General features: G+C 42.1%; 1 long non-coding RNA gene across 1 annotated transcript; it reads right to left on the reverse strand.

Annotated features, from left to right (window-relative positions):
* Positions 1 to 749: 749 nt before the first annotated feature.
* Positions 750 to 26,329, reverse strand: LOC116790600. Its single transcript, XR_004358421.1, has 3 exons — positions 25,982 to 26,329; positions 7,256 to 7,352; positions 750 to 857 (listed from the first exon to the last, which is right to left on the reverse strand). It is a non-coding gene; the product is annotated as an uncharacterized LOC116790600 (long non-coding RNA).
* Between the last annotated feature and the right edge of the window lie 1,107 nt (positions 26,330 to 27,436).

A 27,436-nucleotide genomic window follows, 5' to 3' on the forward strand; every position in this document is an offset into this window, starting at 1 on the left:
GCCAGCAGTGCCTTCTCTCAGTAGGATGGGATTGCCTCAAAGTGAAATTATCTTAGAAACCAACAAATTCAGCAGTGACATTTGCACGGGCATAGGGTAGTTCTGTATTGTACTTTCTTTATAGAAGAAAGGACTATATAGAAAGAAAGTTGTCCACTCTTTTTACAGCAATTTCTGCTGATGGAGGCTGCCTTAGAATAACTAAACCATTAAGACAAGGTATGCTCAGTGAGAGCATTCTAGTATTTCATTATGAGCAAGAGACACCTGGGAACAGAGAAGCAGAAGCACCTAAAGTCTCATTTCATTTGCAGATTCCTTTTGGTCTCTGCCCAGAGCTTGTAGTCTCTCCTCCCCAAGCCAAAGGTCTTACAGTGCTCTCTTTTCATGAATGTGGTCACACTGGAAAAGGTAGATGTGCTTTTTCATTGTACCTAAAATAGGTTATGCTATTCCTAGTGATATGGGCTATGACTCTCTAACCCAAATGCTAGGGTATTTGCATGCTTAATTCACAAGCCTAATTGCCATAATTGCACATGCTCATTAGGCAATTTTGTGTGCAAATGCTGAGTTAGGCACATAACTAGGCATAGTCTTTGCAGTGTGATTTGGTTCAACACTCGTGGAAAATTTGTGAACAAATTAGACATGCAATTCAATGCACATTTTCTACGCTAAGAAGTTGGGCAGGGCCTGGCACCAGGCAGACTGCAGTCTAAATGGATGAGCAGAAGGTACTCCCCTGGTGAATCCTGGTGTAAGATTGAGTCCTTCATCCAGAGAAAAAGTCAGATCTGAGATGTCCTTCACATTATCCAAAGATCCACACCTTCCTTTCAGGTTGAGCTGGAATACTGGGAAGCAAAACAAATTTAACATTCATCTAAGAAAAAAAACTAAACCAAAACAAAAAAACAAAACCATCAACAACAACCATGAAGCTCTAATTTTATGATCTGATTGCTGAGGACGAGTAGATACAGAGCCTCCCTGTCAGAAGGGAGACAAAGCCAGCCTGTTTCTTCCTATATTCCCATAGAAGACACAACAGTGAGTAACTAAAGCAGCTCAGTGTTAGCAATAAAGGATACTAGCACAGCTTTAAACCAGCACAGCTGATTTGAGTTAGAGCCCGCTTGTGCAAGCATGACTACAAGAAAGCCCAACTTTCATGGTCTAATGTTTGTAATTTCTCTCTCTCACTAAAGATATATGTTCTTTTAAGAAAAACTACAGAGGAAAATCCCCCAAAAGTAAGAATTCCAGGCACTGAAAGATTGAGTTATGGTTTGTTTAATCCTTCGATTTTATCCTTCCCGAGCCAGTCTGCAAACTCTCTTGCTCTGAATTTATGACAAGCAGGACTAAAGGGACTGTCTATAGATTAACATTGACATTTCCTTTGTGCATTAATCCTTTGAATCTCATTTACCATACATTGCTGCTGAATGACATAAAAATGATCATTTTTTTATTACTGAGTAGGTTATGATGAGGTGCATTTCACCACCATTCAGAAAAATATCAAACGAGAGTCAGAGCTGGCTTTTTACCTTTGCCTGTACAGTGGCAATGTGAGGGATTGCCTTCTGGAGGACAACGAGGTGCAGGTCCCTTCTGCAAATTCCCATGAGCCAAAAGCACAGGATGCCAAAAGGTCAGGGAAACTACTTGGGCTGTAACACCACTGCAGCAATGAGCCCTTCACATGGAGACATTCACAACTGGGACATCCTCAACTTTGCCAGGGCTGCACAGAGGCTGTCCTCCTTGGCCAGGACAGAGGCTGAAGTCCTGTCATCTAACATGGCTTGTTACCAAAATTTTTTTTGAAGAAAGCACATTTGCAAGCTGTAGGTACATACCAACACACTTTCCCACCCACCATAAAACTTCCTTGCCACCAACAGCATAGCCTGACTCGTGCAGTTTCAGAGGAAAGAAAAGTTGTGATGGTTCTGTGTCTTGTAAACTGCAGATTTGCATTAAATTTCCTTAGGTTTAAAAATATGAAGAAGCTTAAGTTGACATAGTATAAGAATACATACATCACAGATACAGATATAGAATCACAGAATGGTTTGTGTTGGAAGATCATCTAGTTCCATCCCCCCTGCAATGGGCAGGGACACCTTCTGCTATACCGGGTCACTCAAAGCCCCATCCAGCCTGGCCTTCCAGGGGTGGGGCACCCACAGCTTCTCTGGGCAACCTGTTCCAGTGCCTCACCACCATCACAGTAAATATCTTCCTAATATCCAACCTAAACCTACCTTCTTTCAGTTTAAAGCCATTGCCCCTCATCCTGTCACTTGTAAAAAGTCCCTCTTCAGCTCTCTTGTAAGGAGAGGAGAAGAAAATTGTAACTGCCTGGGTGAGGCAGGAAGGAAGGAGGGAGACAAGAAAAGAAGGGTGAGAGAAGGGAGAAAATATTTCTGTATAATATTGCATATGCCTATGGTGCTAGCAAACATTGAGATTTATTAATATAAAATCCACAATTAAAAAAAAAAAGAGCCTAAACCACAAAACATATATAACTTGATATTGTACAGTAAATGAATGTGAACAGGAGGAAAAAAACACCCAAATGAGAATTCAGGAGCTAAATACCCCATCGTGCTTTATAGTGCATACAGCAGAGTAAACCTAGGAAATATTCCTTAGGCTATAAAATTACACAAAGGACTAGAGTGTCCCATTTTTCTTTTTAATTTAAAGAAAATAGCCAGAGCCATTGAAGAGAGAGAATTGACCTCTTTGGGTCTCTCACTTTCTCAGAGACATTTCTGGTCAATCAAGCCTGCACATCATTCCTGGAAGAATGACCACAACTTCCATGTTTCTGGCCTCTACCCTGGAAGCCATTGCTTATATTTCCATTACCCCACTTTATGTTGGACCTGTCCACAGCCTTCATCAATATTGAAAGGTCAGAAGTCTGCCAAACTTAGATATTGGCATATAATTTCCAATAAATTCGACACAAAAATTTCAAATTCTATATTCCTCAATGATGGGACATGTCACCTCCCCTTTTGGCTTCTTTTCAAGGGGTTACATGCACTTTGATCTGTGCAGCTTTACAGTCCATCCATTTTAAAAACAATTAAAATAATATAGCATTGATTTTATCATTTTTTTTAAACACCATATCTTGCAGGAGTGTAGAATGTGAACGTCCCATATAACATAGTCCCTTCCCATATAACATAGCATGTAATACTCTTCTGGGGTGGAGACCACAGCCACAGAGCATCCCTGCTTTGTAAGCATGCCCTGCTTTCCTGACACTGGGAATAGGAACAGACAACAGGCTCCTGCTTGGGCACAAAGAAACACTGCAAAACCAAAAGCTGCGCCCAAGCTGCTCAGAGATTCGGCTATGCCCAAGATGAGTGGGGAGGCATTTCCTTGTGCTGGCTGTGCCTCAGGTTATAAATCATTTCCATTTCCCTTTGCTAAGGGTTTTTTTTTCTCTTTCTCATCGGGAAGATAAGCTCCCCTGCAAGGGTGGCACAGCTCAATAAGAAAAAAGCCTCCCTCCAAATCCTCTGGGATCTGGGCATGCTGAGGGCTGCACTTAGCCTCGGCTCTCAGAACAACGAGGGTGCTTCAGAGCCAAGGCTGTGCCTAGCTAGGGGGGAGGCAATTATCCACCAGGAAATATGAGGGGGGAGACACCACACACACAGTGACAATGCAGGGCCTGATCTCCAGAAGTGCTGAACACTTGTGAGGCAGTGAACACCTCCGGCACTCTATGCTGGGAGTTAAGAGCATTCAGCACTTTAGGAGAGTTGCTAAGCATCCCCAGGAATCCGAAGATGGGGGTTTCTGTGTATGGGTTTTTACCTGCGGTCGGAACCTCAGTTACTGTGAGATCCCTTTACACCTAATTAAGATATATCAGGAAGAAATACACAAAGATGCATAATTTACCCGCTCTTCGACTGATTTAAGTGTATCCCCGTAGGGAACTACACCCATTTAACTAAAATCAAGTTAGAAATCAATTTAGTTACATTAGTGCATTTTTGGTATGGAATAGCCCTTAATTTGAATGGGAATAAAGACCCACTATGGACCGATTGATTCTGTTAGGTGAAGGAAAAGCTTTTATTCTCAATATAGCTACAAAGAAAATCAGTTTCAGAATGCTACAGAATATTATATATGGGAAACATGAGGATCTGTGCATATAGGCTTGGTTTCTTTCACACAGCTCAGAACATCTTCATTCCTTGTGTGATTTCAGGCATTCCTACACAGAGTTAGTCCAGAAAACCCTGAAAAGGGGGGCAGTTTACCTTCCAAGAACCATGGGAGCTTACTTTCAGTGGCAGAGTATGTGGAGGGTCAGAAAGGTCTTTCCAATTTAATGTGTTAGCTCAGGAGACATGGGAGAAAGGAAAAGCCTGCCCTCCAGGAGCATGCAGGGGGGAAATGACGTACACTGGCAGGGAAAGAAGTCAGGATAAGAAATCCCATCTCAGCTTGCTGTGTGGCCTCCCAAGCAGGGACAGGGACTGATCATGGTATTGCATAGAGGTGGGAGGGAGAAGATCTCCTGTTTGCACCCAGTGGGACCTGGCAGGGAGCTGGTGCCACGGGTGGAACAGCTTGAGCTGCACATGTTCCCATAAGGAGGACTGAAATGTCCCTTCAGTTGGCTCACTTTCCTCTGAGGCACAGATCATTCTGTGGGGGCTGGTGGGTGCACTGGGGGAGCCTGGAGACACCAACTGTTCCTGAGGGCCCGTTTGCAGCCACCTCTGGCTAACACAACTGTGGCTCCCATCTGCTGTCCAAAGCAGACCCCACAGTGGTTGTGCTCCATGGGATTCCCGTTTGACCTCATTACCTTCCCACATCTCTGTGTGTGAGGGAGAGATTAAGTGAGGGAGAGGGAACAGAAATTAGGGGTTTTCCAGCAATGATGGGCTGCTCATCCCAGCTACTCAATTTTAACTACTGTAATTTCTTAGACCTCCCAGGACCACTTGCTAATTTTGCCCCCACTATCCAGCTCTTGACCTTCAAACACAGTCCCAGGAACAATGTTATAAAAGATATATGAAGTAAGACTCTAGGTGGCACTTCAGGCTGCATAACTGTGACCTTGTCTGTCAAGACATGAAGCATTTAAATCATAGGTTTAATCAGGTAATCCTTTAGGCAATCAGGATGATCAGCAAAAGTGTGTTAGCACTGTGTAGTCTCTGCAGCAACTTCCAGGATATCTTTCCAGTATAGCCAGACCTATAGTTCAGTTCCACTTCACAGGCAGAAATCAAGAGAAATCTCACTCAAGAAAATTAAAATACTCACTGGAATAAATCAGAAACAGGCCCATGGATCTCTTGCAGGACCAAAAGTTTGTCACCTAAGCAGAAGTAAGAAGCCTAAATATATGTGTAAGACTCAAATACTAGAGATGAGTGCATAGCAGAACCACAGGAAATTCAGCAAAATACTGCACCGCTCCTATACCTGCTGAAGGGATACACAGGCTTTATATTTTATTTTTATTGAAAGTATTGCACTGTCTGTTTTCTGTATGTTTCATCAGTACAGAGCTAGCAATTTTTACTTTTCTCCCCAATGACTAGTCAGTGAGTACCTTGGACATGTGCTTGCTTGACAATGTACTAAGAATGAAGCAACAGAGCAGCAGTGAAGCATGCTCCAGCATGCTTTTTGGAATCAGGGCCCAAATACCAATGCGTTTCTCAGTGGACGTCTGAAGGTGCTGTTCCACACCACAATTATCTAATGGCAAAGCTGCCAAAGGAGGATTCTGCCTTTTCTCACCCACAGTTACTTGTTACTCTCCCACCTCCTTCCCATTTATCACTCCTAAATGTGCTGATACCCTCTAAACTAAATCAGTGAAATGTCTGGTATTAGCAAAACCAGAAAAAAACCCTGCTGGTCTGTTTTAGACCACGACACCAGAAAGAGCTACCTTAACGTAACTGTGACAGGGGACAGGACACTGCAGTAGGGAAAGAAGCAGAAAGGGAATGCATTGGGAAGGACAAGGATTTTTTCCAACTGTTTTCTTCCTATAGAAACGTTAACAGTGACTAGTACCCAGCTGTCTATACTAACTGGACCAAAAAAACCCCTTGTCTGCTTCTTCCTAACTTCTCTTCACTGGATCTGTGTTAGACTAGTTCACAATTTGGCAATGTGAAATCCCACAGACTGTCTGAAAAAGGGCACACAAGACATGCAGATCTCCCCGTGCATGAGGTCTTCTCTGCTGCATCACAACTTCACAGTCTCAAATGCAACACAACCTTTGCCTCTCCACCCTTCCCATGCCTCATGCAAAGCCCCTGGGAGCATTCATGTCCCTGGAGGGGAAAGCTTTTTGCCTCTGGGCTTCACTAGCAAGCAGCAAAGCTGGAGCAGCTGCTCCAGAAGGATTATAACACCTTCTCCCACTGGGTCAAGCCTTCCCCACTGGCTGCTGAACAGGCAGCATCCAGTTGGCAGCTGCAGGGGACTGAAGAGACTTGTGGAGGGAGAAAAGCAAAAACATTAAAGAAGGAGAATGTCAGCCAACTTGTTGAGGATTTATTAAATGGGATCAAGTTTTGGCAAATGTTTTTTCTTTCACAGTGAAACTAGTAGACCCAATACAGAGTGGTTCCCACAACAAACTTTTCTATATAGTCTTCTAGGGAGAAGCAGCCTACAGAAAGCTTAGGGAGAAAGCAGCCTAGGGAGAAAGCTGACAATGCCATAAACGGTTAGATATTCCCAGCAACACAGAGGTATGAATATGCAGAGTGGAGGCAGAACAAAGGGATGCCATATTCATTTTTTCTCCAGTTCTCTCCCTCTCCACCTGAGCCTAGCTTGTCACAGCTGCAGGAGCATTCAATAGTCATGGAATTGGGCAAAGTGAGTTCACCTTTCAGCAAAAGGAACATCAATCAGTTCTGCTCTCCCCACCCTAGCCTCTCTGTTTCAACAGCATCAGAACATTTCACCATTATTTTATTGCTCATTACTCTCTGTTTATTGCCCTCACAGTTTACCCACATTATACCCCCAGGGATGAAGTGAAGTCTTACTTCACCCTTTGAGCAAAGCTATGGACAAACTTCATGGCAATCTCAATAGGTATTTTGGTCCTTAACTCCCAGTTAGGGTCAGGAAGGCTGGGGCTGAGTAACACTGATGCATGCACCATGTGACCTCTTTGTGGTCCTACAGATTGTGTGCACAGACCAGATACCTTCTCACAGTGGAGTCCCAGCACCTTGGGGTCCCTTGGCCAGGTTCCTTTCAGAGAGGAGGCACCTGAGGGGATGCACTGGTGTCACTCTGCCCACCTGGGAAGCAAAGCAGACAGAGCAAACAACACTGATGCAGGCTGAAGGAAGAGGGGCAACAGGTTCACAGGAGGGGCCCTGAGGTCACCCTTAGCATCCTAACTACTGCACTGAGGCCACCAAGGGAGTACCACACCAGTGCCCAGCTGATGAGACAGCCTGGCACTGCACAGTATGCCCAACACCAAGAATGGGGAGGTGTCATTCTGGGGAAAAGGGGGAAAAATACAGACTCAACATGGCAGGTGTGAGACACTCTGTGTAGGACTGAATCCTGCTTCACAGTGCTGGACTGGTGCAATACCCACCTGTGAGCTCCTGCTCCTATCTTTGGTATCCACAGAAGCTCCTCCTTTATATCACTTATTGCTACCATCTCTTTGAGCCTGAATGATAAACTCAAATGACATTTTCTTTATGTTTGTTTTTATATATATGGAAGAAGATGTAACCTAAAAAAATAGGGTCTTCTGTCCTCTGGGCCAGCTCTGGACAGTCATGTCATAATGAGGAACACAATAAATGTCAGTTTGTCTTAGAAGTCACTCGTCAGGGATTTAGGTTCACCATCTGCAAACAGTATTATCTCCAGTGCCATAATCAGCCTGCAGGAGGAATGGGTTCCTAGGACCTTTGGCATTTTGAGTGAAGTAAAGTTATACAATTAAACTTCAGTTAGGAAATATCCATAACTTACCAACAGGGGAGAGCAGCTAAGAGCATTACCGGCTGTCAGCACCTGGGAAACTAAATTGAATGGCCAGAGCACTGAGATATGAAAACTGGAGGAAAAATCATGTGCCTACTTTCTTTACGGCTGCAATGTCATAGGTCATATGTTGTGCTAACCTGTAAGAAATAATAGGAACTTGGAGATAAAATATAGCTCCAAATGTGAACTGGGGCATGGTATAGAAGAAGTTAGGCAAGGACAAACAATTACTAGTACTCTGAAGTATAAAATCACTGCTCTCTCTATTCCTAGCAGCTTTATAAACTAAACCAGCTGTTTTAAATAACACTGTTAGATTTCTAAAGACATCTATTTCCTTGGCTGTAAATAGAAATACAATTTCTTTAAAGTAAAACTACTCTCCCATGTAAATTTGGGTGTTTAAAAAAAGAATTGAATTAGCAACATATGTAACAACAGCCTTTCGGGGATGTGTGATGCTTATACACAGATTCCTGAAAAAATTGTGTCACTCTTACAAATTTATGACTCCCTTCCTGTATATCAAATTATTTGGGCAATGCAATGCAAAACAGAAAACAAAGAAGCAACAACTAAAATTGTTTAGATGCACTTTATGTGTGACAAATCAGGGCCCCACACATAGGAAAGGAGATCCCTTAGTCCAGGTTCATTAAATGGGGACAAGCAGTAGCACTAGGCATGGGCTCAACCTGTATTGGAGGAGGAAGAGGATGAATGCATTGAAGCATCTCCTGACTGAGAGACTAAGGAACCATAATCACCTCCCACCCCTCCATGCCATGGAGCTACTTGTGTTCCCCAACAGCAGCAGATGTAGGACACCCACTATCACACGCATAGTGGGGATATATCATCACTGTGTGGCATCAACAGCCTGATTTGGAGGGTCAGTGCAGGACACTGAGGTTTGGCACCATCCAGAAAGAGGGGCTGGGAAAAATACAGAGGCAGGTTTAGGGAAGGATGGTGGTAGGGGAGAAGAGGCTGGTAGGAGCCTAGTGTGGTGTGAATTAAGAGTCTAGCTAAAAGCAGGAAATGTTCACACTTTTCAGAAAGCTTTATGAGCAGTGCTAATGAAATAGCAACACCCAAACCACTTTTGTTCCTATACACTTTTCTAAGGCATCCATTTGAACAGCAGTTCCTGTCTCAGGGTCTTCCTGCAGAGCAATGGGCGGAGCACGCTTGTGGCCCAAGAAGTGACACTCTTACAGTGTCACTTGCCAGCAGCAAGTACCAGCCTGCTTAATGAGGCCCTCCATCACTCCCTGCCCTGCTGACTGCACACTGTGGGTGGCACCGGCATGGATGTCTTTCACCAAAACGCTTGCTTCACATCAGGGAGGTGCACCCATTTGTAACTCCGCTTGCCTGGCTGTGTAGGTGCCTCCAGCCACATGCTATGTTCAAGAGGAGGAAATGCCAATGGCTGCAATGGAGCCTTCAAGGGAATGCTGACTCACCTCCATCCAGAGGTCACAAGAAGCACCCAGAAGTCTCCCTCAGTCATTTGCAGCAGATGGGGAAATGTAAGCAGCAGGCATAATACCTCCCCAGCCTGCCATAGCTTCTAAATGCCATGGCCTTGCGCAACATTGCTAAAACAAATACAACAATTAAAAACCTCTGCGTAATGAGTGTGGTTCTGCAAACAGACAAATGGGTGGCAGAGCGGTGGCAATGCCAAGCGTTGCCTGCTAATCCATTTTCTCCAAGCTGTGTAATGGTTACATCCATAAAGAAGTAGTAGAGGAAAGGGAGGGAAGCACAGGAAATCCATTACTGCCATAAAGGGAAGGAAACAGAACAGGAGCCTGTACCCAAATCTGGGTCCTGAATTCCTGACCTCCTGCCAGGGTAAGATATTAAAAACCAATACCAGGGGTGGAGCAGTGGTAACCACGTCAATGACTCATTCCCTTGTGAAAAGCAGAGCCACCCAGACAACTGGCACGGCGCCTCATGTGTGCCTGGCCTCGGAGAGCTCACCCTGTCACGTAAGCAGCTGGCACACTTCCTGAGATGAACAAAAAATGCAGACAATTTAGCCTGGCTACCTGAGCCTTACCCCTATTACAGTCTCATAGAAATGGAAACGGAGTCATCCTGATGAGACTTTTGATCCCCAAAAAACATGTAGTACTATGTGAAATATCTAGGAAAGGAAAGTCTGGATGGGAAGAAATTAGGAATTTCTCTTTGAGTTGGCTAAAATCACAGCTGACCTTATTATCTGGTGCTCAAGCAGAAGGAGATAGGGCAACATTCAAGCTTTCTCCTTCCCCCCGCCTATCCTGCTGTCACCCATACCCAATTCTGGTCATGTGCTGAGTTCTCACAGTTTCCACACAATCCCACCCTTGTGCTCACAACTCGGGGATGAGGAAGCTGTTTATCACAGCATTTGGTTTGTCACATTCATTTCAGATGATGATAATACCCAGTTGCAAGTAGGACATTTTACATCATCAAATATTGCAGCCATTCTTCTCCAGACAGGGAAATGAAGGCTTAGGGGGTAAAAAGACTTTCCTTTGGCCACCTAGCGAGTCACCAATGTCCCAAATTCCAGTGCAGAATTAAGCATCACTCCCTAGGCATGCTTTTAGATTTAGCTTGCCAGTATATCCCTCTGAAGTCCATATATGAGAATTGTGCCTAACACCTGCACCTAAAACTATATTTTTGTTGCAGGAGAAGGTGGGGGGTGAGGGCAGCTCATGCCTTGGTACTGTAGTTGATCACTCAAAAACTTGTGTACTTTCAGCATTTGGCTAATCAAATTTCAGCAGAGTGCACATAATAATGTATCCAATCTGTCTGTTTGTAAAAGTTGACAAATTTTTGGCATCAGCAATAGAGAAGCCCATGCACCACCATCTTCCCCACACTGGAAATTTTACAGTCTGATTGGTGCAGCTTGCCTTCCTGAGCCTCACATTTTTCAAGGAAAAAGTTTTACTACATCTCAGAACACCAGTGGGGTAAGGTCTTCAGTGTGATAGGCTATATCCTTCCTACACATCTTTTCTTTCTCCTCTGTTCCTCCATCCACTACTGCTAGCCATAGGCAATGCCATAGAGATGCATCTTGACATTGAATGTTATAGGGGCTGATATTAGAGACAGAGTACCCTCAGAGTTCAAGGCTGGCTTGCTATGTGATTTGTTTTCTTCTTGAACCTTCTTAAAGCCACAGGTAGGAATTTTAATAGCTTTCACAACTGTGATGGGAGAAGACCCAATGTGACTGAAGGCCTTGTACGACTGTGCTTCACTCCCAGGTAAAATTAAAAAACCTTCCTGAAAGTAGATGGGGATTTTGTATTTGAAACAACACAGCTGCCAAGATGAGCCGTTGTTTAATTTTGGTGGCACGCAGCAGTTTTGTGTGTCCTCCGTATAACCCATGTCAGAAAGGGGCAGTTTAAGAGGGCTTCTGTAGAAAGTCCCTTCCGACTTTGCTCCAGGCTCATGGGAATAAAGCCCATCCATACCCCATCTCCCAAGTCCCACAAGTGCTCACGAGCCCCGAGTGGCACATTTAGCCTGCACTTCACAGCTCCTGCGCTTGAACTGAATGTTGACGTGCCTTAAGTGTCCCAGGTCAGATGCTGCAGTATGCTGCAATATTATTGCCGTGGATAGGACAATTATTAGTATTTAACTATGACTTTATTTTCTTGGTTCTTCATAGCAAACAAACAAGAGTGTGATCTATGGCAGTTTCCATTTCAGCGTCTCTGCAGCTCTACCGCAGAATGCCATCATCCACACCTCTGATCCCTGTGAGTCCTGTTAGCGCATCTTGTTGGCAGCAGAAGTATTCTTCCACTGCAGGTTTGATCCAAAACAGCATATTCCACCATCTGCAGCTACCTGCTGGTGTCCAAGATGTAGTGAGGTGGTTGCTTTCTTTGTCCAATAGCATTCGCCAATATTTATCTTTGGCATCAAGTGCTGAGGCTATTTTTGCTTCTGCCAAGTCGGGTTAACATGTCTTTTGTTACAGGCACTTGGTAATGAGCAGTTTGTTGTACTTTGATGAGGTCGCTCAGGCTTATGTGAGTGAAGCATTTGCTCCTGTAGAGGTTGGCCCCCAGGTCAGCACCCGGCTGGGGGTGCAGAATCTGCAGCGCTGGCACCTTCTCTCTACATGCACTTTAGAGTTGCTGCTTCTCCTTTGCCCTTGGTGCAGTGGTTACACAGGTGCCGTCCTGGCTGAATCACTGTCTCTATTTCAAGGTGAAATATGCCTGGAAGACATCCCAGTCCTTTGGAAATACCTCAATAACCTTTCAGCAGTGCTAGCTGCAGAAGCAGCACAGAGCAGTGCCTGCTCTGACTCTCCATGGGCCAGATTTTCTGCTTTGCCTATGTCTCACCACAGCTATTCCTCCTCACCTCATCTGCAGGTTATTTGTTATTAATTATTTTTCTTCTACTGAGTATCTTACTCTGGAGATTATTCCTTCTCTTTTTACTTGTTTTCTTGCAAAAATACCAGTGCTTCTTTTTTTTCCCTTCCTTCCACCTCCAAAATACAAGCCGGAGAAGCACTCCATCTACTCTGTGGCTGTGAATTGATGTGCGCTTGCCTCCTACTTAGCCACATCTCTCCCAATACCAGGATGAGGTCTTCAGGCACCTTCACATAAGTTATTGCTTCTTTCAGGCATACCACAAATTCCTTTTTTTAATATATGATCTGTTAACAAAAGAATCAGCCAGTTTGTTTGGGGGCAGTATTCTGATCTATGCATGCCTTAGATTCAATTACACTTATTGAGGAGATTTTTAACTTATGTTTTATTTAGTGAAGAGGAAAGGTTACGGCCTCCTGTGATTTTTTTTCTAGATATTATATGAGTCCTCCTGATGTGCCTGAAAGTCACTGCAGTATGTCCACAACTGTCACTAGAGTGGTTATTATTGGGTTTGTTTCATTCCCTTTTCACCTCATTTTCCTACTAAGATCCAAAAAAAATCCAGTTGATAAATTCATGTCTTTTCATATCTATCTTCCCAAATATCGGAATCTTGGTAATGTTCTTTCTTCCTCCTTCCTACTCCTTTTCCTTGTAAATAAGCATGATCACAGCCTTCACTTCTGATTACATGGGTAGAGAAAGCAGATCACCTCTGAAATCATGCTCTCCATGAAAAGGAGATGAAAAGGCCTAACGAGCAAAAATGACCTGGAAAAAAAGAAAATGGAAGAACCGAGGATTGCCGCCAGCAGCTCTACTGAGGACCCAGCCTGCTTGCCAGCAGTTGAAAAGCTGCTCGCAATTGTAGGTGACTAAACCTGGGACACTGTTTCAATGTCTGCCAAAATCAACAGTAGGCCAGAAGATGCCACATAACGACCATTGGACTTGTCTTCCAGTACTTCTAACTGGCCAGTTCCCAATCCTGTGCCTCAGTTTCCTGTTTCTGGAATGGGAAGAGCTGCTATATTTTGTTGCAAAAAAAGGAACACCCTTTATGTATGCCAGGAAATTAGTAAACACAGCAGTGGGAAGGGATCACTACAACAGATCGTAATGATGAAATAGCTCAAATAAATGTTTCTTCCTCCAAATGTCTTATGCACAGCCAAGGCTGGAGGTCGGTGGAAACAAAGGAAAAAATTCCCTTCCCATAGAAAGTACAAAGCACTCAAACCATTTGCATCTTATCAATAAGTGCAAACAAATGATAGAGAAACAGGTCCAGTTCCTGTACAGTAACATTTTTCATTACAGGAGAGTATAAAGGCTCTTGAACAGGAACAGTTTACAGGGATGACCTAGACACTGAACCCCAGAGCCTGGCCTGGACTCCATCCTGGAGGCGGGCAACTGCTTCCCTTGCTGGTCACCACGTCCTTTATTGGACATATACAAGTATATGTAGATCCCTATTTATCAAGCTACTTAAGAACAGCTTTATTTAGGCCTACTTTGATGAATTAATGCATATGATATTAAAAACTGTAACTATACAGAAAAGAACATAAACTGAAACATATTTAGCAGTCTAAGCAGATTTAACTGTACAACATGAACCTTTGGCTTTGCAGAGAGATGTTTGTTTCTGTCTCCAGAGGTTTAAAAACTAACCTTCTTTACTGCATTCAGAATTGTTTCTTTCACTCCCATGCCTGTACATGAGGATCAGCAGGACCACAGGGCACCCTGCTGCATTCACAATTTACACAAGACCACATCTGACCTTGACCTTAAGACACTCATGACCAGATGTAGCTCCAAATGTGGCTGTGTTGGCTTCACTACACACTGGTATGGATCTTTGGCCAGATCCAAGGAGAACAAATCACAGACCAAAGCCTTTCTCAAAGATACTGTACAAACACTGGAAAGGAAGAGAACCTTGAGCTTAAAGAATAGGTAGGAGACAGAAACCAAGAATACTGAAGAGGATTCAGTAACATTAATGTTACTTAGATATTTCCACATACCATTCTATAAATTAAAGCTTTTAACCAGCCTGGAATCCAAAGAGGCACCTAAGGAAGATGAATCAAAGAATAGGCAAGGGGTAGTAAAGAAGAATGTGTATTTTATCTTCCAGAGTGGAGATTCTTCCTTTTATCACAGAACAAAATCAAATTGGTTTAATCACAGAATATAAACACTAGGCTGAAAAGCAGATCTAGCCTGCCTAGAAAGAGGGTGATCATCTAAGTACACCCAGTTACTGTGCTTGTAATAAAGTAGCTTTATTTAAGATGATAAAAGACAGACAGTGCCCCAAAGACATGGTTCCTCTGAAACTCAACCAATGCTCAGGTTCAAGCTTACAGGTGCAATGAGCCTCTTGCTTCTATATAGTGAATGAAGTTCGGGCAACAATTAGCCATCACAGGCTCACTGCTATTGCATTTTCTTGGCATTTTGAAACATTCAATATTTGGATTAATTTCTTTGTATTAAGTCTATAAGACCATAATATTTCTTTCTTTCATTCACTATGTGTTTCACTTCAGCTGTTATATTTAGTCATTAACCTTTTCAGTAAACTTCTAAAATCAGTTCCTTACAGTACTTTGGATTGGTTTTCTGGAGCTGGTTCCTTGAATTGTGGTAGATCCCAGCTCAAATCAGGGGTCAGCACAGGCAACCAGGACTGCCTCCAAAAAAAATAAATTTGCAGCATTTTGTGAGCAGGACAGAGCAGAAGAAGACCAAAGATGAAACGTAGACATTTACAATGACATACAGATTCATGAGAGACAAGATTCTAGGAATACCTATCATAATATTTCTTCTTATGAAGAAATTAAAATCTTCTTAATATATTTTTCTCTCCCACTCTCAGGAATGGTTACTATCACAGATACTTTCTTTAGAAGGTTTATATTTGACAGCACATTTCCAGGACAAAGCCTTTGGCCCCAGTTGCCCAGGCATCTGCACATGTGCATTGGTAACAAGCAACTCAGCAGGATTCCTCACATGCAGAAAGTTATATTTAGCTTTTTTTTTTTTAATGCAGTTTTTCTCAGGTTTAAGTTATTTTCGGCCAGATGGACTTACAACTCTGATGTTTGGATGATTGGAAACTATTTCCTCCCAACAAAAGAAATGCTACTGATGGACATTCTGCCTCCATCATCTTGTGAGAGTATTATCTATCATAGAATCATAAAATCATAGAATCAAGTGGGTTGAAAAAGACCTTCAAGATCATCAAGTCCAACCCTTGATCCAACATCGCCGTGATTACTAGACCATGGCACTAAGTCCCACATACAGTCTCTATGATTCCTCAGACACATATCATTTACATAATTGAGGTTGACTTAATAGAAAAGATCATAATCTCTCATTAAGTGCCATAGACCATGTATAAAGAAAACATACTTACAGAAAGACAGAAAATAGTGTGTTGCTGCCATTGCCATCTGAGAAAATTATTACCTTTACCCCTTGTCCCATTTTGGATTTAGTTTCTAATCCTTTTAACAGGCTTTCCCAAATCCTGAGTACTTTAAACTATTATTTAATATATTCTTCGCTAGAAAGATTTTCTGCCTGTGTCTGTGTCTTTCTATGTATATCATAATATGTATGCACATACACATAATATTATTATTCCCTTAGTAGCAATTAAGCTGTATAATCCACCTCAAAGATATTTACAACAATTTAAACTACCCTGAATCAAAGAGTTTAGAGGATTAGAGATGAGATTTGAACAGTTACTGAGAGGATAAATTTTACAGTTCCTGTGCACTGCAACACTGTTTGACTTTAAGGCCAGAGAACGGAGGGTTTGGGAGTGATTGAAGCACAGAAGGAAAAGAATCAAAAGTTGAATATGAATCAAAAGACCAGAATAGTTTGTTGAGATCTTTTAACTTCCATGTTTAGAGGAGAGTAGACAGCTGGCTCTTTGAGCAAATTCCTTGCAATCTCCCTCCCTTGGTAATTTGAGGACAGTCAGTGAGCGTGTGTGTACTCCCGTACTGTCTCCAGTCCCCTGCGTGTCCGTGGTGTGAGCAGGCAGAGAAGGTCTGGCTAAAGCTGAAAGCTCTGCTTTGGTAACACAGGGTGTGGTCTGGGACAGTGGGCATAAACCAGCACTGAAAATTCAAGCCACCCTGGATTTATCAAAGGAAAAGAGTATCCAAAGATAAAAAATTGGCTATGCTGAAGAAGGATTGAAATCACAGACCACTGTTGTTTGATTTTTCTGGTGTCTGCATAGCAAACCAGCACACCAGAATTGCTTCATGTTTATGGGTGCACCCAGATGTGTATTTATATCAACACATTTATGCTTTTCACTCTCACACTCCCCAGCTGAAATAGTGTTTGGCTGAAAGTGTCTTTGAAAAAAAACTCACACAATGTGTTCATCTCTTGTGCAATCCCTGGGGCCCTTTCCTTCAGTCTACGTTGACAATAGAGCAAAAGTAAACTCTCTCTGAAACTGACCCTCTTCTGCATGTAACATCTGGGATATTTCCTATTTTCCTCTATCTCTGCCAGTGAGAAGCTACCACTAAAAGCAAAAAACAGAGAAAAATTAGTGTTGCCACCTGGTGAACTAACAGTGTACTTCCTACATAATTCCCAAAAAAATTCCTCTTATTAGTCCCAGAAGGTTTTTTTTCCCCCAAAGTTATGTATTCATTAGTAGTATCTTACATACAAAAATGCATCAAACTTCCTGACACACCCCAGGTGTCAGCTCATATTATGCACTGCAAAAGTGAGCAGCAGAGTCAGAGCAGGAAGTGGACCTAACCGAAGGAGGAGACTTTCCAAGCCTCCAGTCTCCCAGGTGTGACTTTGCCCAGCAGCCCAAGGGCAGCCTTGCCAGCAGCCCGTGGAGCAGCCCCAAGAAGCTGCGGTCCTGCTCCCTTCCCCATGCAAGGCTCTGGCAAGCTTGAAAGCAGCAAAAACATACCCTCTGACAGTCAATTTTGCTTTGGTGATGAGAGCATGAGGCAACTCCTTTCTGAATGTACATTTCCTTCCTTTCCTAAGAAACTTCTAAGATATCCGTGTTTGCTGCTTACTAGAAAGAAGGGAGAAATAGCAAAATGTGTATGGTAGACCTGGATGGAGATGCCAAGCACAAGGAAGCCCTGTAGCATGAGTGTCATGTCATATATTTCTATCAGCTTCACTTTCTGGAGATCCACACTTGGTCATGGATGGGACAAGCTCTCTGTGGTTTCCAAATGCAGAGAGGAAATGCTCATTACAATTTCTCTTTGTGAGTCTGGTTACTTTGCTTAATAAAGAGATTTAAGGGGAATGACCTCTTTCCAAAGCTTGTAAAAGTTCTAACTGTGTTTGTGGTGGTTTTTTCTCTTAAAAAACATAAATTATTTCAAACTACCTTTAAGTGCCTGTAGCAGTGCCATGGGACAGTGAACTGCCATGTTCACATGCCAGAAGGAGAAACAATCTTTTGGATACAGCAGTGGGTTTCACGACTAAAGTGCTCAGAAGCTTATTGCATTTACTGGGAAGTGGGGACAGAAATTACAAAAATTGTGATAAATAGCTTGTCATAGCCCATCTACAGACTTCACCTGATGACATGGTTTAGTGGGCAGATCCTAATACCACCCTCGGGAGGAAGAAGGAAACCAGCACTGGGACAGGAAGGGGTTAGGCAAGATTTAAATGAGTGTACAGGAAGCAATAAAGGTTGTGGAGATTTAGCTCGAGTCTGGTGAGTGTTTGACTGAATCCTTGGTTAGGGAACAAACTTGACAACATTATCTGTTTTTGCTGTAGGAACAACTGTTCACTTGTCTAAATCCTGCCCTCAGCACCGATATATATCAGCCTTCAATTCACTCTCACTTCCATTCGAATCACAGTATGAATCAAGCACATCCCCCCTGCTCCTATGCAGATGGTGCACAGAGAAGACTATGCAATTCGTTTTAAGGATTTTTAATTATTTTTTTTTATATTTTAATTAGGTCTGATGTGTTCTTCCGTTTCCTGCCTACGGTAAGTTTAACATAGGTGGTGTCTTCCAGGGAAGGGCAGGCGATCTGGGTGAAACCTCAAAGCTGCCTGAACACGTCGTGCTCATCGCTGCCAAGCTGAGCCCGTGTTTTGCAAGCCCAAGTTTGGCAGGCAGAAATGCCAACAGGACCAGCCCCGGGAAGGCCTCTAGGAGCTCAGCCCTGGCCGCCAGCAGGGGAGCCCGGCCAGCCGCCTCTCAGCACCCGAGCCAGCGTCAGGTGCCAGAGCGGATCAGATCAGAGGTCCAGCTTGCCTGAAATCCTGCCTCTCCTGTTTGCCAGGAACACATGCAGAAGAACTCCCCCTGCAAAGGACAAATGCCCATCCAAAAACATGTTCCGCAGTCCCGTTTCACTGCAAGAGGGAAGTACTCATTGTCACAAGGCCTGAAGCAGAGATCTGAGTTATTAAAATTGTATTACATTAAAATATGAGTTAATAGATTAACTTTTACCCTGGATAGTTTAACTGCAGATGTAGGCAGTATCGATTGCAATGTCTAACATTTGTTAATCCTGCTGAGCTTTTTACCTCAGTATTTTCTCAAGGCCGTGGCAGAGACACTGTGTTAAAAATGCATTTGCTGTTTTAGATTTAAACCTGTTGCTTTTATTTCCAAATCTCTCTCTGATATTTATTACAAAAGAGGGTACACAGCAGTGACTACATGACCCCTTGGTACCATCTGTTATATTATATACTGCAGTGACAACTCTTACTTGCCACCTTCCACTACTGAATTGTCCATATCTTCATCTCATACCTTTTCATCAAAGGTTTTGTTACTCTTCTCTGGACGTAAAAATATGTCAGCCATATAATCTTTTATGAGGTGAAGCTACCCCTACCTAAAAACAGCATTCTAGCTGAGAATATGCCATTGATCTTTCCATAAAAAGGCATTGTAATTCTCGCAGCACTATCCTTTATGCCTCCCTTAATAGGAGGATAACCTGATTCTGGGAACCTATTCCCAGGGAGCAGCTAGATGGAAAGAGGTTCAGGTTCTCTGAGTTTTGACCAGAACTTTTTATGATGCAGCAGAGCCCAAAGCTACATCTCTCAGCGAGGTCACCTTTGCTATGCACACACCTAAGATTCAGACCCACTATCTGTACCCTGCTTGATGCGAATTTCAGTTGCCATGCATGGCCTTTGCTTGCCTGTCCAAAATAAAACACATTGTTGGCTGGCCATTGTCCCCTGTGCTGTGTAGGTGGCCACAGTGCAGGAACAAGCAATAGCAGCAGTTCCAGGGGGCCAGGGGCAAAGGTGGAGGTTATGACCTCTTGTGTATCATTAGGCAATTAGCCGGGCCCTCTCTAACCTCTCAGAACAGAGGGCCCTGGGCAAACTGTCCTCCCTTTGCCAACCATGCTTGACTGTCCTCTATCTGTAGCCACGCTGAAAATTTTGACACCCTCTTGGATATCCTTCTGTTCTGCATACGTACAACATTATTACATGCTTTTCTATCTTGCATCTTGCTAACTTGCAAGATTATGAGGCACTAGAAGACTGAATGCCAACAATATCATAGATCAGGAGGGAAGAGGCACTCTCAGAGACACCATAGAGACAGGCTGGGTATTCACAGGTTTTGTCCAAGGTACTGTCGCATCTCAGGATCCTGCTATCTGTATCTAAAATGAAATGGTTTTACCCAAAAGGGCTTAGAAAACAGTAGCCAGAGCCATGTGTGAAATAAAAAGATACAGAAGGGAAAGATTTAAAGGATTTAGACATAATTGAACCTAGCCAACTCAGCTAAGCAGACCCCATTGAGATAATTCCTGACTCCCTTGAAAATCTACTCAGATTTGGTCATAATAAACCAGGCAAATCTCAAATGTCTTTTCCTATTTTTTCTTCTCTTCATGTTTGCAAACTCAGTGGAAGAAGCTATGTGGCCAGATATGCCTGGTACATTTCTGACTGTACATTAAAAAGTTAGATGGTCTGATTACGCTATTTCTGAGACAGTGGGGCTTTCTTTTAGTATAATTGACACCAATGTCCTTTGCAAGAGACAGTGAAAACAAAGGAAAGGGAGGATAAAAGAAAAGATGAAGGAAGGAAAGAGGAGGCAGTCTGACAGAAGAGGAGAAATCAGAACACCAGATGTATGCTCCATGTATAGCATTTTATTAGATTACCCAATAAGCAATGGTGCAATTTTGTGTATAAGACAGTACAGGCCTTTCCCTCTCAAGGCTATGGCAAGAGAGAGAAAAAATGGTCTTGTTGTTAAGGTAGTGACACAGAATTCAGGAGATCTGGCTCCCATTCCTGGCTGTGACACAAACCTTGTGTAAATCACTTAATCTCTCTGTGCCTCTGTTTCCCATCTGCGAAACAGAGATAACACATCCTTTTTCTCACCCCAGTCTGTCTTGTCTATTTAGATTATCTGCTTTCCTGGGCAGGGAAAGCTTCTTACTGCATAGGTTTGGGTTTTCAGTTTGTTTGTCCTCAGTGCCTTTTGCTGGATCTTTTAAGACCGGAGGGAACCACAGAGATCATCTGGACATGACCCCTTATACAAGACAAGTCCTGGGAGCTCCCAGAATTAATTCCTGTTTCAGCAGCTGAGATTGACAAAAGAATAGACTTAAGGAGAAACACATATATATATATATATATACACATATATATTTCTCCTACTATTTGTAATGTAAAAAAAAATGTAGTTTTTGATAAACAACTATACGTGACTTTCACTGATAAAAGCTGGTGTTTTATTTCTTCCTTAATTTTATCACTAATTGAACAACATTTGCTGAACTCAAGAGCTTTCTCTGATCAATATGTATGTACTTATGGTGGAACTTCTTTTTCCTGACTTTTACTATGGATGTAATCTAACCTACCTGCCCAGTGATGGAAGCACCTGAACAGAGGAATTCATCCCAAAGATCTTGGATAGCTGTCTTAGGATAGGAAAAATTGTCTTCTGAAGGGGTCTGTATTGACTGTGCATGGACCTTGGATAAACTTATTATCCCTATTTGAACCCTTAGGATAAGTTTGGAGCAATCACATGATATCCCCTACTCTTCTTCTTGACATAGCTTTTCTTTGCAGAATTTATACTTGAGGTTCATTTCACTTCATGATGAGAGCACAGTTGTGATTATAACTTGACTTCAGCGTGATTGTTGCCCGTTAATGTGTATTCAACCCCTTCTTTCTCCATCATCACCATACACCAATAATTGGTGAGATCCAGGGAGATAAGTAGATTTGATACATTTTCAAGAGAGGAAAGAGTACTACTTTGAGTTTTTCTAACCTGGACAAGCTCTAACCACTGAGTAATTGAATAAAAGACCTTTTACTGTGGTCATGTGTTAAAGAAAGGCTGCATTTGCTTTTGCATTTTGTGCACAGACTGATCCTTGAAGTGTGCCACAAGCACATTCCTTGGATCAAGCTCTGTACGGGAAACAGGCAGACAAATGTATAGTTATGACATTGATACTGAACTGCTCAACCCTGTCAGGATTGAGGTGTCTTCTGGGAGTGCACAAAAGCAGAACCTCAGTTGCCTTGGAAACTTCTCCAGCTGAAAACCAAGGAGATTAAGGCAGTTCTGGGCAGTCACCGAGCTGAGCTTTCAGGATTGCCATTTTAGATTCAGATTCCTAAACTCCTCCTAACTTCTCTCTTAAACCACTGTTTGCAGAGCTAGCCTCTATTTGAATAATCAAAATGTCAAGCTGCACAAACATCTCACAGGCCGCTAAATCTATTGCATCAAAACTGTAAATCACTCCATTTGAAAACTGCTTTTAAATTATAGCAAGTTAGTTTCATCAGAACCATCCTGATTGTCTTTAATTATATCACCTTCTTTTAATTCCTTATTACTCAAGCAACCCTATCAGCCATTCCATTATTTTGCCTGGGATCGAAGGCAAGCTGACAGGCCTATAATTACTTGGGTCACTGCATTTACCTTTTTTAAATATTGGTACAACATTAGCTTTCTTGTAGTCCTCTGGAACATCCCCAATGCTCTATGGCTTGTTAAAAATCAAAATTAATGGCTTGTAGTGCTCCTTGACTATCGATCTTAAAATCTTGGATGTAAATTATCCAGATCCACTAATTTTAATGTATCTAACTTTAATATCTGCTGTTTAACACATTCCCTTAGTTACTGCTAGAATGAAAAGCATTCCATCATCATTCTGTCCTGAATCATCTGGCTTTTCCCCAAATACTGAATAGAAGTATTGATCGAACATTTCTGCCCTTTCTTCGTTATTATCGAGAATTCTACCAGTTAATAAATGGATTAATACCATATCTAGGAGAGGTTTTATACCTGAAATCCTGTGAAATACTATAAATTTTCTTTTGTTCTGTTTAGGGATTTCTATGCATATCATCTTCTTCCCTGCTGAATTTTCTACCACTTTTGCTTTCAACTTCTGGTGCTTGCTATATGCTCGCTTTCTCATTTTCCTGTTTACACATTTATTCCCCCGGTTTAGGGACTCATAGCAGTTCTCTGTTATATGAAACTGCCCCTTTGGAAGGCAACATATATGTTTTTGTGTCCATTAAACTGAAAGTAGGATTAAGGACCTGTCTTTACCTTTCTTCATGTAAAGCCTTTGGAAACTTGGCTTCATACACAAGTCCAAGTACACATTTCCCTGTATTCTTGGAATTAACCTTGTCTCACTCATCCACATTGCTGAGACATAGCACTAACTATTTTCATGAAATAAGGCTGATTCTTTGCATAATCAGCTTACTGAATGACTGTGAGTACTGTATACTTCCACTGAAAGAAACCAGCATTTTGTCCTGCTAGTATCTATAGTTATGACAAAAGGTGTCATTTCTTTCTCATCATTAAAGCTACAAAAGCTGATGTAGAATGTATGAGAGTACACCCCACTAGCAAGGAGGGTGACAGTTGAAGATGACAAGATTTTAACTGCAAAAAAGATGCAAAAGTGAAATTGAAATAGTACGAATTCAGAGTTCAGAGTAAGAGAGAAAGCTCCACCCTTGGCCTATCCAGATATATGAAGAAAGTACAGGGATTTCCAAAGTATGACTAATCTCACCGTCTTCCACACTGCAAAAGCAAAACCAGAGCAAGCTTATTGTGGAGATGAAAATGGTCACTGTGTAAGTAGCTGCAACTAATAAACCTGAAACAAGGCAGCATCATTTATAATAAAATAAAATATCAAAACTAATTTACACTTCTAGAATAACACTATGAATACTAATTAAGCTGCAGAAACTCTCCAGAGGCTCACAACTATACAAACAAAACCTCAACCCCACTGAACTTAAAGGGACTATTCATCCATACCCTTATACAAAGAGCAAAACAAACTTCTACTAACAATACTTTGTCGTTTAAAATGCCAAAAATATACAGGGAAGAACAAGTCTGACATTCCAGAGAGGCATTAGGGCATGCCCACTTTTTTTAAGATGCAAAACTAGGGCCTTATCAGAAAACTCTTCAAGACAGAGAGATTTCTTCCTTAACCACTTTAAAAGATGCCAGCATGTTAAATTTACAGTCATTTCTGAAAATGAATTAAGAATATGTTAAAGCACAGATTAAGCAAATAAAGACTAGGAATCACAGCTTCCTAATGTGTAAGAAACTTCTTTTACAAGCAAGCGCTGGAAGAAAAAGGTTGGTAGCTTCCCTGATTTTACATCTGAGGGACCTACAAGTGCTGACAGTCGTACATCTGTTTTGCTTGCCTTCTCATGGACAGGAATCAACTCCAGTCCAGGAGCTCTGCAGGCACAAGTCCAAGGTAATAATCTCAAAGTGGCACAGCTGTGGTTCTTGATCAGTTCAAGTGTGTTTTGCACTCATGATCAGCAGCAAGACCCTACAGCCAAGGGGACTTCCGAGTAATCCAAGTTCCCAGATGTGGCAATAACCAAATCATCAAAGGTTGATAAAGTGAATATTGCTTGGTTGCCTTGGTAACCAGACAAATGCCCAGACCTGTTCCCTTTAGTAACAGAGTAGGGAGATATGTCATCACTACTTTCCTCCTATGAAGCGTTCCCAGAGCTCCTGCTCCATGAAGTATGTGGAATGTGTCTTGCAGGTTTTGGAGAGATTAACATTTCAGCGTGTGACTTGTGTAATCAGAACTTTGGTTACAAACTCATAATATAAGAGGCAGGATATAGTTGTTTGGGTTTAGCACCATAATAATGCAGCTGCTCCAGTGCTGGCCCACAAGTGGCCACCTCAGAGTGTGGGTGAAGGAGACGTGATTACCTGCATCCATCAGGGTAGACGAAGCTGAATGACTCAAAAGCAGATGTCAAATTAGAGCCACATACATCTGTCTCACAGACATATCCTTTAACCACCAGCCACTTCCCAGAAAATGTGCCTGGATAAAATACTTAAACTGTATTCTTAGAATTCGGGGGGGGGGGGGGGGAACGGAGGGGAAGAAAAAAAAGATGACTCAGTGTTCAGCTGAAGGACCCTACCAAGACTCAAAAAAACCCCAGGTTTAAACAACTCTGATCCAGTCTGACCAGCAGCATCAGAATAAAGGCAGACCAATAATCCCATCTCCAGGTTCAAATATTACCTCGCATAAGTGCACTGTCTTGCATTTATTTATCATTCATCTGAAAATTACTTCTGTTAAACTACCCAAATCAGAGAAACATGACACATGCATAGAAAGAAAGGGTCCAAAAATTCAGTCCTACAGCTGCTGCAAGCACTTAAACATTTCAACAGTGTTTATAAATGTATGCCAAACTGGAATTACTTCACTCATAATATTATGATTAGTATAGCAAAGAACTCCAATTTCAAAAATAATTGTGTAGCATTACTCATAAAGGAATATTATGCAAAGAATATTTGCCCCAATGTTTTGGTCCAAAGATTTCTCAGTAATGACAGTAGAAATCCAAATACAGACATTAGTCTAATTTCTCTGATGTTATCTAACTGAGAGACACTGTAACATTCCTCTGTCACAAATCATCATCAAGACACTTTTCAGAAATTATAGTAATGTGGTTGGCTCTTTCCTTTTTAAATGAAATTCATCACTGACTAGAAGTGTAAGAGGTACAAAACCAGAAGCAATTCTTTAAAATTCCTATTGACATCTAAAATAAGAACATCTTCATAAGACTTCCAGCAATACCTTAACATAGCAATTAAAAAGAAAGGTTAAAACCAATCAACCAACCAAAGAAAACAAAACAACAAAACCCTAGATTAAGTGAAAAGCAAAGGCAAAACATTCTCCTGAAGAAAAAAAAATATATATCAATAATTTCAACAGAGAAAAACAAAAACAGATTTAGGAGGACTGAGAAGAGGAACTTTACTTATATTGCTTGGGGGATATAAGGATGACAAGCAGAATACATACCTCAAGATCTCTGATACCAAAGAGTTTGCTGCCCACTGCTCCAAAAAAAGGCAATCTCCAGCTCACTACCCTGGGTATGCTCTGCAGGCTGATATTTCTGATGTTTCAGGAAATATCTTCCAAGTATAAAGTAGTAGGTGACAGGAAGTACAAATTATTTGAACTTTCATTTGAAAATCACAAAATGCAGGCCCAGAAGTTCTGTTGAATTTCTAAATATTTTCTAATCTCACTAATTCCTCATCAGTCTCAAAGACAAAAGATTACCAACACTCGAGCTGAACAAGAATGAACTAAGTGCTATGCAACAGGGATTAAGCATACTCTCAACTTGAGGTTGATTTATGACTGGTCATCTTTGGTTTAATGCCCTAGAAGTCTCTCCTACATAATATATGTTATCAAGATTGAGTAAATTACAAAAGAAGCATCATGCACAATTCTAATTCTCTTCTCACAACAGGATGTTTATTTCCTGTTTCAAGATAGTAAAAAGGATTTTCAGTTATCATATTACAGCAATTTACAAAAAATGCCTGTAGGCAGGAAGTTCATGAAGAGTGAAACTGGCTCATAACTAGGTTAGCACATGTGAATGGACTATGAAATGTAAATTTATCTGGTTAAAAAAAAAAAAGAAAAGAAAAAAAGGGACATCAGCAGATACACCCAGGTATTAAATGAGCCAAAGGTCACAGTGGCAAGATTAGTGCCTAGAACAAGAGGTCCCTGGTTGGGGCTGGAACATCCAGGCACCCATTGTGAAACTATTTACAATAAAGCTAAGCCAGTCTTTTAAATAAATAACTCTTTGTGTCCTAAGGAGTAAGAGAGAAACGACCTCATCTTTTAGTCTCTGACTTTTCATCAGCCCCTTTGGGCAGAACTGGATCTTCACTTCGACCTCCTGCAGATGCCCACGGACGTGCCTGACACTGTCTGAGAGCAGGGTTTGGCCTCTGGTGGATTTCAAGCAAAGTTATGTGCTTGCAGATAAAATTCAGACTTGCACAGAGACTGGAAACTTACAGAACACATAAGCCCGAGGGAGAAGGGAATGATCTGAAAACATTGTGTACGCTCTTCAGAAGATGCAACCTGACTACTTGGTCTTTGAAGGCAGGGTGGCATTCGGGGAAATGTTCTTGTGCTTAAATATCCTGTTCCCTTTGGAAGGTCCAATGTGGAGGAGTCGTGGGTGCTCAAAGCATGCCATGACCGCTCTGTACATAGCAACTGACCCCAGAGAGAGGTGCAACAATCCTAAACTCCAGTGTGTGGAAACCCAGAGCCCAGAGTCAACATCACCATCTCTGTAGTCTCTTCTCCCCCCACATTCATCTCAGGGTGTCTCTGGAGGGAAGGCCTGGGCCTTGCTGACAGTCAGTTTCAGGGGCTACTGCAGTACCAGGTAGAGTGTTTCTCAGGACTTCAGTAATGTGTGTGGATGGTGTA

Source organism: Chiroxiphia lanceolata, chromosome 1 (assembly GCF_009829145.1).
Source record: "Chiroxiphia lanceolata isolate bChiLan1 chromosome 1, bChiLan1.pri, whole genome shotgun sequence".
NCBI lineage: Eukaryota > Metazoa > Chordata > Aves > Passeriformes > Pipridae > Chiroxiphia > Chiroxiphia lanceolata.